The sequence below is a fragment of the Manis pentadactyla genome, chromosome 16, assembly GCF_030020395.1.
Source record: "Manis pentadactyla isolate mManPen7 chromosome 16, mManPen7.hap1, whole genome shotgun sequence".
Classification (NCBI taxonomy): Eukaryota; Metazoa; Chordata; class Mammalia; order Pholidota; family Manidae; genus Manis; species Manis pentadactyla.
In genome coordinates, this window is record NC_080034.1 from 8968340 (window position 1) to 8982748 (window position 14409).

Below are 14409 nucleotides of genomic sequence, written 5' to 3' on the forward strand. Positions count from 1 at the left end.
TTCATTTATGACGAAATAAGGAATGAGATATAGTAGAAAAACACACCAGGGTAACCAAGCCCCAGAATGTTCCCCACCTCCAAGCCCTTCCAGTTGTCCCCACCCACTGGCTTCTCCCTTAGTACAATGGCCCTTGGTCACTCCGCACATAGGTGGGAACATGATCCTACCTAAACCATGTGACCCGGTAACTTGGCCGAGATGTTTGGACCACCAAGATTCTAGGAAAGGGGCAACTAGTCTGTAATCTCCCAGCCACCTAGGAAGGAGAAGGGTATGAAAGCTCATCCTAAACATTCCGAGAAAAGGAAACGGGATTCGAAGGACCTATCAGAGTCCCTCTTACAATAACTTGAATTCAGTTACAGGGAGAAAGTTGGGCATATGACAGGGGCAAGTGGAAGTGAAAGACACAAGAATAGAAGGCAGCGAGCAGACTCCCGCTGTAAAGAAAAGATGTCTTAAGGAAATAGAAGTTCAAGGGGGTGTACAAAAGGGTGAGTAAAATCCAAGAGATAAAAACTAAACGGTGATGTGTCCAGTGGCTCTTCTCTCTGAACTTGCCTTCCGTTGTTTCTGGCGCATCACAAGGTCATCCTCTGGGTGGTAAATTGCTTCTGCTTTTTAAGCTACCTATTTTAAGGAAGTGGAGTGGCTAGAGAGACTGTGGGCTAACGAAGAGAATCCAGAATTTCCCTTTAGAAAATGAACAAGTTTGTTTAATTACTTCCTTTGCTACTGTTGATCTTACAGGGAAATAAACAGCATTATTTGAATATTTTGGGATGGTTAAAATTTTAAATAAGATACTCAGGTTTCTATGACTGTACCCATATGCTACACAGTAAAAAAGGATATATTTGTCAAAAATTGAATTATCATTTCCACATTCAAATTATCATCTTCCTTGAGGATCTCACTGAACTACTCCTGCAATATTGTTCAGTGTTCAAAGTCAAGTATAAACTTGACAATATTTTTCTTGTACATTGGGGCTGCCTGCTCCTCTGTCCAACTGCTGGTTCTTACACAAGGAACTGAATTTACTTAACGGATACTTACTGAGAACACGTATGTGTAAGGTGCTCTGCTCAGGGCTATAGAGAATTTTGAAAACTTAATCTGATATTAAGAATCATCCCTCCCACTTTAAAAAAAAAAAATTCTTGACCCCCCAATCCAAACTTCCTGAATTTTAATTTCTAGGTAACAAGGGCCTGCATGACCATTACTTCCAGAGAAGGTGGAAAACACTGTCATAGGGGTAGAAAGATGTGCAAAGCTCAGTCCCTAGATTCTAGCAGTTCAAGAGTGGGGAGACTGAGGTGAGTCCTTACGAAGCTGCGATGTAGGCAGAGGAAGAAGCCGTCCCATGTGGTGGGGAGGGGGTAGTCGTGGCGAAAGACAGCTCAGTGGGCTGATGACTTCGCGTGGCATGCGCTGACTGCAGCAGGTCTGCATGAAGAAAGTGTGATGTTTGCTGGGACATGGGGAGAGAGCTCAGCGTAACTGGACTCTAGGATACATGTTTGACATAGGGGAGGAAAACAGAAACAGTGAGAGAAATATTGCAGAGAGAGGGTCTTGAGCACCAAGGTGAAGAATACTGTTCTTTTTCAGGGTACTTATGTGATTAAATCTGCTCTTTAGAAATGTTAATCTGCCAGAGGTAATTAGAAAAGGTTGAAGTAATTCAAAACAGTAACCAGAAGCCCCAGAAGGATGTTATTTCAGAGGACCAGAGAGGTGAGGATGGACTAGAAAGATCATCATTTATGTGAGGTCACTGCTCTTTGTACTTTATACGAAGTGAACTTTGTACTTCATCTTCACTGTCCTATTTATTTTTTTAAATGCAAATGCATTCAATATTTACTCAAGAAATATTTAGTGAGCATGTTCTATGTGCCAGGCACTTGGTAAGGCCCTGGGGTCCCAATCTTCACCTCAACAGGCTAATGTGGCAGCCACAGGAATAAATGAGCCAGCCCGGTGCACTGAGGGGGCTGCGGCAACTGGTAGGAGACTGGAAACAATTACTTAGGACATTCCTCTGGGAATTGACTGTATGGGTATTTTCTCCACCCTGATGTATAGTAAGGAGAGGGTCCTGGCCCTTTTCAGTGAGCATATTAGTCTCAGTTCCTTGAAGCCGAGAGATAAGAGAGAAGACTGAGCAGGCGGAACCTGGAGAGTGCCTGCGGCCTGTGCCTCCCAGGCGGGACTCCACTGCCTTCAGACACCGGCTTATTTGGGCTGCTGCTCACTGGGCCTACCCCTCTGGGCTGACATTATCCACAGCTGTGTTTAAATTCCCAAGATCCAGTCACCTTTCTGAACCATACATGAATGGGTTTTCTATTCTAATTTTAAAAACCAAAAACCAAACAAAAAAAGTAATGAGTTGAGAATTGGTTGAACTCTACTTGTCATGGAAAATGTTAAATGTACTAAAAAACCTGTATGTGTGGGTTTAAATACACACACACACACACAGTAGCTGCATCCACTATTCCAACAGAGTGATACAGAAGGTAGAGTGTAAATTAACAGTCCCTCCAGTCAGAACACCAGTTAAAGCCTCCAGCTTGAGGTAACCCTTAGCTTGAAACCACAAGCTAAGGATTCAGTTTTGGTCAGTGTCTTCCGTCATTGTGCAAAAGCACAAAGCCCCATCCACGGGCACACCGCCCCAGCCCACAGACCCACTGCCCCAGCCCACAGGTGCACCGCCCCAGCCCACGGGCACACCTCTCCATCCCACAGGCACACCGCCCCAGCCCACAGGCACACTGCCCCAGCCCATGGGCATACCACCCCATCCCACGGGCACACCGCCCCGGCCCACAGACACACCTCCACACTCCACACCGGCACAGATCCCCATGGCACGTGCTGCCCCACGTAGACTTGGGATCTTCTCTCAGCAGAGCCGACGGGCTCACCGCACGGTGTGCTCAGTCCCCACGTGCAGCTGTCCAGTCTTCACCCTTCCAGACTTCATCTCTGCAAATGTGAACAGAATCTGCAGAAAGCCCCCCTCATCGCACCTGCTGCAGGACACTGGGCTGTGCCTTCCGTGCCCTTTCCTGCCGTGGTGTGTGTCAGAGAGCAAGAACCTCCAGGCCCTAGAGGTCACGGCCTGGTGGCAGCCTCCTGTGTCTCACCAGATGACCTCTCGCTGCAGTGGCCGAGGGAAAAGCAGTCCGGGGAGACCTACCCGAGTGCCCTGCTCAGCGATTCCTTGTTAACCCCTAGGGCAGGTTTGGAGGCAAACAGGGTGAGACAGAGTAACTGAAGGGTACCTAATAACCCCATACATGGAACAACATGCCCCAAAAACTTCTAAGGCATTATGTACATATTATAGCTTTTTTTCTCTTTCTCCTTTTCTACATGGTTCAGATTTTTAATAAGCCCTTACACCTTTCTACTGAATACATGTGTTTTTAAGAATCAGATTGTGTTAAGGGGGTATATATTGAGTTTCACTTAAATATGTTTGAAATTCATGGAAGAAAACACAAGAGACCAATCACATGATTGTCTGTGGGGGGACTGGACATAGTGGGGGCAGGGTGGCTGCATACTCCCTTGTGGCTTTGGATTTTGAGCCGTGTAAAATTTTGACTATGAAACTAGTCAAAAATTAAATTAAAAACCCAATTAATTAGATAAGTGGGACTATAATGAGAGAATAATTCAGACATTAGTATATTCATTCAGCAGACATCACTGGCTATGCATTCCAGGCACTGTGCTGGATGCAAGGGACAGTGCGATGAATAAAACAGTGGCTGTCCCCACAGCTCTCAGTAACTCAGACCTGGATAGGATGCTTCCATAGCACCTTTTTAACTACTATTTGAAAAGCAATAAAAAAAAAACCTCAGGGAATTTTGTTGTCAGTGGCAGATACTCATGCTTTCCCCTAAAAGCTAAATTACTTGGCTAAAGGCAACTTGGCCTTGCATCAGGCTGGCCTCTTCATGACTGCGGAGGCAGGGAGCGTTGTACTTAAAATCATGGTTTTGGGAATCAGATGACATCTGAGTTTGACTCTCAGCTTTGTCACTACCTACTAGCTGTGGAACCGTGGGTAAGTTATTTTACATTTCTAAGCATCATACTGTCTGCAGAATGAAGATTCTATTGTTACCCCTCTCATAAAGTTGTTGTGGGGATTAAATTTTAAATGTACACACAGCGCTTTTTATAGTTGCTACTATTCCAGAGAGGAATCTTTGTTTTTCAACAATAAAACTAGTGTACTTGAAACCTCTTACCAAGATTTTGTTAAAATAGGATTCAATTTCTGCTGGCAGATTCCTCTCTAAGCTGCCTATTTTTTTCTTCCTACGTCTTTTGCTCCCCAAAATGAACATTTGACTGCAAGCTTAGCCATGATGTATAGTAGCTCCCCAGGAGAGGGGCACCTTCCAAAAATCCATGATAAATATCTCTTGGCTTTGTCACTCCACAAGCTCAAATCTGACTTTGTAGCCAAGGCCTAGGGCATTAACCTTCTTTGCAGTTTCGAGTCACACACTGTGCAGAAATCAATTTCTTTGGGGAAAATATAATACACATTGGAGCAGGTTAAAAGCCATGATTTTTATGTGTCTTCTGCAGAGGTGTTTTTTTTCATATTTTTAAACTTTACATTAAAAGAAGTCCATAGTGCCATGTAATGAATGGTGATGCATTTTACTACATAACTCAAAAGACCAAAGCAAAAGAAGCAAAGTCAAAACCAAATAAATTGAGAAAAATATTCGCCACTAATATAACATACAAAGTTGATCTTGCTAACACATAAAGAACTCCCACAAACAGAAGAAAAAACTCAACCTTATAGGAAAAAGACAAAGAATCTGAGCAGAAAGTTCATCGAAAAGGAAATGCGAATAGCTCTCAACATGAAAAGGGCAGCAACCTAAATTGATACATCAATTTTCATTTAAGATATTGACAGGATATAGTAACCACAATGTTGCTCATGTGAAGCTTGAACATAAAATTGTATATCAATGATACTTAATAAATTAAAGAAGATATTGACAGGGTCACAATAACACGAGCCTCCTAAGGGTGCTGTGAGGGTTGAACTGGCAGTGCGCCCAGAGCCCTCGGAGCAGAGCCTGTGCCGTGGGAAGCCAAGAAGCCCTTCTGTGCACCCTGGACTCAAGGCCAGTCCAGAGCTGAGAGCGGGCGCCACCGCGCAAGCACTGGAGAGGTGCACTGTTCTAACCAAAGTATCTATACGCCCTCCTGATGAAAGTATTTTGTTCACTAAATGCTTAATAAAAAGATGCAATATGTGGTCGTAATACCCTGAAGTAAAACCATTTAATTTTCCCAAAGCAATATTGCTTCCTCGGGGCTGGAGAGCTCGCCACTGCCCCTGCTGGAGAGCGGGGGAAGCACAGGAATAGCGATGATCCAAAACACTTGTCCAGCATCTTCTCATCCACCTGCCTCTGTATGCGGAGGCCGAACGGAGACCTGGAACAAGACAGGGTTCAGCTTCATGTGTGGGACCCAGGGAGCAGAAGGGGTCCCGTTGCTCCCCGGGAAACCCCAGCCGCCGCTCCCACCTGGGAGTGTGCACTCCGCGGCCCTGGCCCTCGGCCCGGCCGGGGTGCCAGCAACGTCAGCCCCGCAGGTTCCAGCCAGGATGGGCACCGGGACGACTTTCGGACTGACTATGAAAAAAAACGATGGAAAGCCATCATTTTTTATTTTTAGACCTTTCAAAATACACCAAATCCTGACTCAAACTTCCCGCTAATTTTAATTATTGTTCAATGCAGTGTCTGTAAGTTTTACTGTTACCACAGCCCACAAGTTATGTTATTAAGTGCAAGTTATAATAAAGGTCCAGTCAAACTAGTATATTACAATTTCTATAGCAGATGATTATGATACATTCGTATGAATAGATGAAGTTACAAACAGAAGTTGCAAAAGAAGTCTTTGAATAGCATTTGGTAGTGCGCTCTGCCAGCTATGGCGTCAGGACACTCTTCAGAGGAGAATGCCCGTGGGTGAACCCTGGCACCTTATAAGGTGCTAATGATTCCTAATGGAAAGAAAGTCATTTAAAGGAGTCCACATACTGTTGTATGTTGAAGCCAATAATCAGAGATTTAGTATGAGAAACAAGTAAGAGGTTTTTAAATTATTGTGTAGGAAGGTATTATTTAGATTTGCTCTACTTAGATTTTCTGATCGATTAGCAGGTCACAACCCAGCTGAGCTTACATTATTCCAAGTGCTGCAATGAGCCATTTCTCTCATTAATAAAATTCAGCGGTTCTAAGTTCACTCAGGCAGCTGTTGCATTTATCATACTTATATTTACAAATGACTGTAATGATCACATGATGTAGTTATTATCACTTTTTGGAAATGATCCAGGATTTGTTTTCTCAGAACTCCTGCGGGCTTCAGAACCTCCATTTCAAATGTAGACTATATAAAATATTTAGTGCATTTCAATTGAGGAGTGGAAGTACATTTTGACAATTGTTTAGATGAAATCAATATACAATAAGCCAGACATAGAAGCTCAGTCCTTTCAAGTCCCATTTATCACAATATCGGGTCATATGGAAGATTAAGATCCAAAGTTGGAGAAGATTGACTCACTATTATACTTTCTAATGGCGAGTGGTCAATGTTGTCAAGGGCTTGGATATATGCAAACCTTACCAGTGAATTTATTCTTCGATCATGATCCTTGACCCAAGTGTGGTCTATTGCTCACCTTCGCTTCTTCCTCACCCAGCAGCCACTTTTTGTCTTGGTCTTGCAGACTAAGGCTGAGTCAGATGAGTCTAAGCGTCCTAAGAATCTTAGGTCTGGCACAGTCCATTTCACCGGAGATGGGAAATATGCAACGACACTTTATGCATATTATCATCACCTCACCCCCTGCAGTCACATCTTTATAGCCTGAATCAACATTTCTTAAACCGAGACAAACTGTGAAGATAATGGAGCAATCAGCATTCAAAACCTTTCTAAGTCTTAGGTAACTGTGTTACATAGCTTTTAAATTACACCGTGATATGCTTTGACACCTATAGTGTAAAAAAATAGCTATATCATAGTAAATGCACCAATTCAAGAAGAGAGGAATGAGGGGTTAAATGTTTGTTTGGGGGAACAGTGGTGATGAGAGAGTCGCGGAATTCCTGCTAGAATTAACAAACATCAACTCCTGCAGGAGTGCTCACGCCTCCGTTTCTTCTCCTCTGCAGCCCTCCCGCCACCCACAGGGTGTTCTCTCATGTTCCTCCACATGTTCAGACAGCTGTTCAAGACAAACTATTCTGGATTTATGGATTTCCCCATAAATTAATCACTCCACAACAAGAATACATCAGATTAAATTATCCTAATCATAAAGGCTCCTGAGATAGAAAAAAGTACACAGAGAGAGAGAGAGAGAGAGAGAGAGAGAAATACCCTTCCTTCTCCCTAGGATTTCCTTCGCATAGTATATGAATTATTTATGATTGTGTATCAGTCAAGAGCCTTCAGTAATGAAAATGTCTAAGCAGCAGTATGCACAAAAGTGTTTATGATAGTTGTTTTTACTAGAATGGTTTTGCGAAGGTGGTTTTTGGCCCTTGTATATGTAGTGTATTATATTAATCTCTTTTTCAAGACTTTATAATTTCAAACACTAAATATGTATATAGCTTTAACTCAACAAAACAATAGCTTTTGGGAGGTAGAGTATCATAGCTTTTCCAAAAAACAACTCCTTAAAGCCAAGGTACAGACGCAATTTGTTTATTCATAATTTATTCACAGTAGGGACTTGATCTGAAGCTAGTAATTAAGCAGTTACTTTCTCTTCAGTCTGGGCTATTCACAACATTTTTTAATTATTCATATTTATTATTAGTCTTATTATTAGACTTAGGAAAATAATGTCTACAAAACAAATAAGCTGGTGCCAGCTTAGAGGAACCAGACACACTTGGGAAGCAAGTGCCAGTATTCAAACCAGTTTTCCGAGGGTTACACAGTTTTTGTGAGAAAGATGGTGTGAAAGGGGATATGTTGCTGTCACTACAGTGACACTGAGGGACACAACACATCTTTTAAAAGTGACTCCTTAAGAGTAATCTATCAGTTATTTTGTGATTATTTCAAGTACAAGGAGTGGGCCAAAAGAATATACCCAGAATAAACGAATTTTGGTTTGTTTCATTTTTTTTCAGGCACAACCCAAAATGTGCAAAAATGAAAAATAGTGACATTAAGATAATGGCATTATGGGTGATTTGAACACCAACTCTCACTTTAACCATTCAAGATAGGCAGATGCATACTTCTTACTGATTTTATTCAATTACTATTATAGTTAGTCAAGGTCCTAATCTGTTACCAATTCTATGTTCCTATTTATAATGAAAAAGTTAAAAGACCAGGTGGGCTGTAGAGATGCAAAATTTTATAGCAGTGTTGGGAATGGTGATACATATACATGAATGAAGGCTATGAATAGAAGTTGCAGAACAGAATGTCAGAGTCCTTTGAAAATGAATTCTGCTGGCTGTCTACACCTACATGCTGTTCTCTGATCCTCAGGCAATAATCAATGGTCTTGGCAGGAAACTCAGTATCCGATAGAAGGCTGATGATACACATGCAAGTTCTTAGGCATAAGTCACCCCCTTTCTACGTGGCCCCTCCAAGAAGTGGACATCAGGAGGCATGTGTATAACATGTTCCCCACACAAATAATCAGGGACCTTCAGGCAGGCTGGAAGATTGCTTGGTTGGGCAGATGGGTTTTCAGTAGAGTATTTTCCCTCCTTTATGGGAACTTGTCAGTAAAGTCTTTAAGATAGGAAATATTAATCATTACATTGAAAAAAAATGCCACCAATTCTAGATGTCCTCACTGTGAACAGGCTACCTAACTTCTTGGAGTCTCGTTTCTTTGTTTAAAATGAGGAGTTGGACTTTATAATCGCCAAGCATCTTTTCAGTTCTGTGGTTCTGAATCCAGATCTCTTACCTCCTTAAATGCATAGATCGCCTAATCACTAGCACAAGATCTAAAAGAAGGCCTGAACGCTTTCATAACTGATTCCTCATCTTACACCCAGGGGCTCCTAGGTAGCATGTGCCTATGAGTATAATAAAGAGCCTCCTGAGTCCCAAAAGTCACTACACTGTGCCTTTTAGATGGGCCAAGGGACTGAGAGAGGACTCCCTGTAATTATATGAGACTGTGATAATTTCCAAGAGCCTACATTCATCAGTGTGCATATTGGAAAGCAGGGCTTCCTACTTTCCAGATGGCACAGAGGGTGATTGGGGGATAATTCTGGTGAAAAATGCAAGTTACACACAAATAGAGCCCTTCCAAAGAAGGGGGACAAAGTAATATTTTCTCTCAATTATAGTTCTATACGCCAACTCCTGTATTTTACATACCATGAGGATGCAAATGTTCCTTTCGGGAAAAATGTTATTAGAGATATTGGCAAGAAAGGATGCCAAAGGCGGAATGCACATCAGCTATTTTAATAATACAGAGGGCCAACTGCTTAGTCTTTGGGGGGTGACTCTAGCTAGCAATTGGATCCCTCAAGTGTCAATAAAACAAATGTTGATTACACCCAAGCTAAGAATCTGTTGTAAAACAGAGACAACTTTTTTTCCCTAACATAAATTTTTCAAACATGTGACTTTGGGATTATATTTGCTTATTTTCTGTTTTCATAAGACAGACTTGTTTTCAATTATTATTGAGAAAATTTTAAATTCTGGCTTCAAAAGAGTTATCTGCAAAGACGGTGGCTGTCTCTGAAATGGTGTGGTTTTTTGCTCTCCATTACCCATGTGCTGGTGTTCTCCCAGCACGGTTAGGACTTCTCTTTTACCCAGTGTTCCAAGTCAGAATTTCTATACTTAGTGCTGCATCAGGCACAAAAGAAACTTTAACTTAGTTCACAGGAATCTCAGCATTTCGCCAATGTTTCATGACTCAAAAATGACCTCAGATATAAGACTACGTATTTCATACCACTCCTTCCAAAAATGTCCATTTAGCATGCATTTGCGTGATACTCCAGATTAGGTCTTGGCAGTCGGTGGGTAATTTTAAAGTAAAAATATGCTTTGTGAGACCACAGATTGTCACTGAAGGACAATTGTTACCATCCTAATAAATCCTAAAAAGCCTACAGGATTTCCCTGTGAACTTACAAGCTGGAGTTGAAGAGAACATTTGCCAGCTAAATCCCCAAAGTCAGGGTCCAAAATATGAACCTGTGGCGAGAAGCTCTGAAGGTTGCCCGGGCTGCACTGGCCAGAGTGAGTGCCCCATGCAGGGGCTCGAGGCGGTGAGAGCTTGGGAGGTGGGAATAAGACAAGGAAATGGTTTTGTTTGATCTGACCTTTTATCATTGGTAACAGTCTCTCTGTGTGGTCATCTGAGAGCCTATATATAACTTTTTAAAAATTACTTAAGCGATATAAAAGTGTGGTAATAGACAAGTGACTTTAAAGCACTAATGATGTTCAATGCTTACATTTTGCAGTGTTGTAGGGAAGAGTATTCAAAGAATTTTATATGTATTTTCTCCTCTGTTTTCAATGCTATGAGATGGACAGGAAGGGCACCCACACGTTTTACAGAGAGGGATGCTGAGATGCACAGGGGTTAAGGAACTAGCTCCAAGCGACAGGGCTAGTGATGAGTAGATCTGCAGGCCCACCCAAGTCTCATTTCCATCCCCCAAGCGCCGTTCATCACCTTCCCTGCTTCCGAATTTCTCAAAGGAGTCATTGTCATCTTCCTCAGCAAATGAGAGGCTCTGAGAGAATCAGTGTATCAAGCGGAGAGCAGATCTGAGATGGGACCCTCCATGATTGTGACTCACTTTTACATTCAAGCCATTTGTCTGAGAAGCAACTTGGACTCCCTTTCCAATGACCTTATTCCAAATAACACAAGAATTACAGTTCTGTTTCACAGCATCATGTTTTATAATTTTTCATTTTGAAAGCTTATGTCCATGGTCAGGTACAAGCTACACTGGTAAATGAATGATATACTTGTCTGTGTCTTCTTAACGGCAGGCCCGTTCAATGCATTTCCCAGCGGCTCATTACCCAGGAGAGACCGGAGGGCTGGCAGCGTGTGTGACCTCATTTTCAGGATGCACTATAGTCCGTCTAACCCATTAGCTATCTAAGCCATCTCACTGTAGAACAACTCAGAATGTGGGGGGTAGTGGGGGAGTGGGAAGGGGGCTGTGTTAGGCAACAGCCTCCAAACAGGACCTGTACAGGTCAGTGTTAGGTGGGTCTGAGCAGATGGCATCCTTGGTAGAGCCTGTGGCAGAAATCTGCAAAATGCCTGGTACTTGGTTCTGGCAGGGTTTCTGTGGCACGTGTCTAAGGGCTGAAACAGCAAGGCTCTCATTTCTCTGCATCTGTCTCAGCAAGAGCCAGTGCTGTTGGAGTCAAAGCTTGCTCTGTATCCACAGGTGCTCTGTCTTTTAGTGACTTATTTTTATCACTTGCCATTAGTTTTCAAAGAGTGATTCCTTTTACTCTCACTCTTCACATCCCTCCTTTGCTCTTGGAACCTGTTATGCTTTATCCCCGAGGACAAAAAGCAGCTGGAAATAAGAGATGCTCCCACTCTCCTACATCCCTCCTTTTCAGACATCAAACACGAAAAAGTGAAGGCTCTGAGCAAATCGCTGCCATAGGAGTTTGATGGTGATGATTCTCTTGGTCATAATTATAACAACACAAACAGGGATTTGATGGTACACATGTGCAGACACACGTACACTCCTGCGAATACGTGCTCCCTGTATGAAATACCCTCTGAAATGATTGCCAGTCGATGATAGATAATCTTTTCAAGAAGAAAAGAGGCATGTGTGGTGGAGTGCTCTCAACAGCTCGCCGACATCTCTGAAGCGGATTCTGTCAAGAACACCGAAGCGTCAGCCTGGAAGCAGTGCACTCACCCTCTCGAAGCCTGCCTTATTGAGCACCTATTTATTCTCTTACATATTCATAAAAATCATTGTTGTCCTACCTCAGGGAATTTTCCCTGCTTCATTAAATCCCAGATGTTGGAGCAGAAAGGAAACAGACCAACTGTATTGTTTTTCCCACAAGGCAGCTGCCGCCCAGAGGGAAAGTGGCTTTGCTGAGGCCACGTGGCGACAGCCAGCTGGGGCCTCCGTCCAGTTCCCCGTCCACCCGGCCGGCCGCCTCGTGGGGAGCAGAGTCTGAAAAGCATTTCCTTCCGCGGATGCATCTAGGCCACTGCTGGGTGTCTGGCCCGAGACAAGGCTGTGGGGAAAATGCAAAAGGAGTCAGATAAGATCTAGTCCTTGACTGCTACCGAATTCCTGATATTTTATTTAAAGACAGATGGTGATAAAATATTTTGTGTAAAATGAAAAATATTTTTCTTTTCCTATGTTTGTTGATGTCACAGGAAACTAACATCTGACACCCCTAACGATGCTACTCACAGGACAGATACTCTTGAAACCGAACAAATGCCTTTGAAGGCCAGAAAAGAATAATTTGACAACATCATAGAGAGTTTACAGAAATTAAAAAAAAAAAAACTGTACACATTCTATTTAGGAAATCTAACACTAAATTCAGTAAATCTCATTAAACATCTTCCATTCTGTAACTAAATTATATTTAGAAATTTATGGGCATAAACTAGAAATGGGGTTAACTTACCATGTTGTTTGTGTTCCAGTGTCCAGACAGGTAGAACACACTGGGCCAGTTAGATTTAGACAAAAGTTACAGGTAACAAGTCCTGGTTTCTTCTCCGTCCTTTTGCATTTCTCAGGCGCAGTACCAATAGGCAGACATGCTCTCGCTGTCAGTGAGGACGCCCGAAGCTCGCAGGCCAGGGCCCGCCGCCCTCCCCGGCCCCAGCACACGGAGGGGCCGCCCGCAGGATGGGATCTGAAAGACGCCTCTCCTGACCGGCTCTCCCTCCTTCTGTGCACCCCTCTTTTTGATCATCTGTAGTTTCAGCTTCGCTTTGAGTGGCCTCAGGTTCAGTGATATCGGCAGAGCATTAAATTCACAACAGGAGCAGAATCTGAATAGGCCCTGGGTGACGGACCCAGAGGGATGCAATCTATTTCCCTGCAAAAAAAAAAGGCACTCCCTCCATCCCCAGGCTCTTTGAAGGTTTTCCCATGAATAAAATCTGGCCGCTGAGGGCCCGCACTGGCTGCAAACCCACAGTGAAAGCTTCCATACGGAGGCATTTCCCCTACCTGCTTGACTCTCTTTCTGCTTCGTGGTCCTTTAATGCCCCCACAGCCCTTTCTTTGTTAAGCAGAATAACAGTGACCATTTATTTCACACCTACTACATTACAGGCACTGCACTAAACCTGCATGTTCCTAAAATTCCACACCAAGAATACCAGGTAAACATTTGTATCCCAATTTAGAAAAGCGGTCGATCAACTTAACCAGAGTTCCGTGAGCAGCCAGGCGGTGGGGTCCGGGTGCCAAGGCCCAGGCCTGCGAGCACCACGCTCACCCGACAGTGACAGCTAAAGCTTTTGTATGTTTTTCACACCAGCTTTGGCTTTCCACCATCACTGAGCCATGCTTTACACTTGCCCCATCCATCCAGAGGGCTCAGGGCACTGGTAAGTGAACCTAAGTCAAGTCCAGTCAATTTTAGGGAAAAATCCTAAAACACAGCTGTATTCATTTTCTGTTGCTCTGTAACAAATCACCATAAACTTGGCCCGCAGGTCCTGGCCCTCTGCACCTTCCCACCCCTCCCAGTCCCTGCCCCCCTTCCTCCGGGTTCCTTGAGGACCTGGCACCTGATTCACAGCCCTCCTCTTGGCCGGAATCCTGCCATCGTCCCAGGGGATGGCCATGTTCAAGTGCAAACCCACCCAGCGCCCTGCTATCTCACCTCTTCATCTCCTCAACTCTGCATCAGAGCATCCTGGGCTGACGGGGCCCCACAGGATGTCACCATTATATAACGTGGCTCCATCTCGGAAATGCAAACGCTTCCTGAGCACAGCCATCTCTCTGTCCAGAACCCCCCTTCTGGCTCCCTCATTCCCAGGCCCTGGGCAGACCTCTGGGAGAGACCCTGGCAGGGCCTCCCCCGTAGCTGCTGGTGGCTCAGGCCTTCTCTGACCTGCACCCTGTCATTCTCATCCCTGCCTCCACCTTCCCATGGCTTCTCTTCCGTGTGTAGCAGTCTCCTCTGCCCCTCTCTCCTGCAAGGATACATGTGATGACACTGAGGGCCGCCTGGGTAATCCAAGGTGAGCGTCTCCTTTCAAGATGCTTCACCACATCCGTTTTGCCATTATAAGGTCATATCCACACATCTCAGGGA

The 14409-nt window shown here is 43.8% G+C and overlaps 1 protein-coding gene across 1 annotated transcript in view; it reads left to right on the forward strand.

Moving 5' to 3' along the window:
- Positions 1-14409, forward strand: part of LOC130681330 (visual system homeobox 1-like) — a 167178-nt gene that overhangs the window by 121917 nt on the left and 30852 nt on the right. The window lies entirely within an intron of this gene.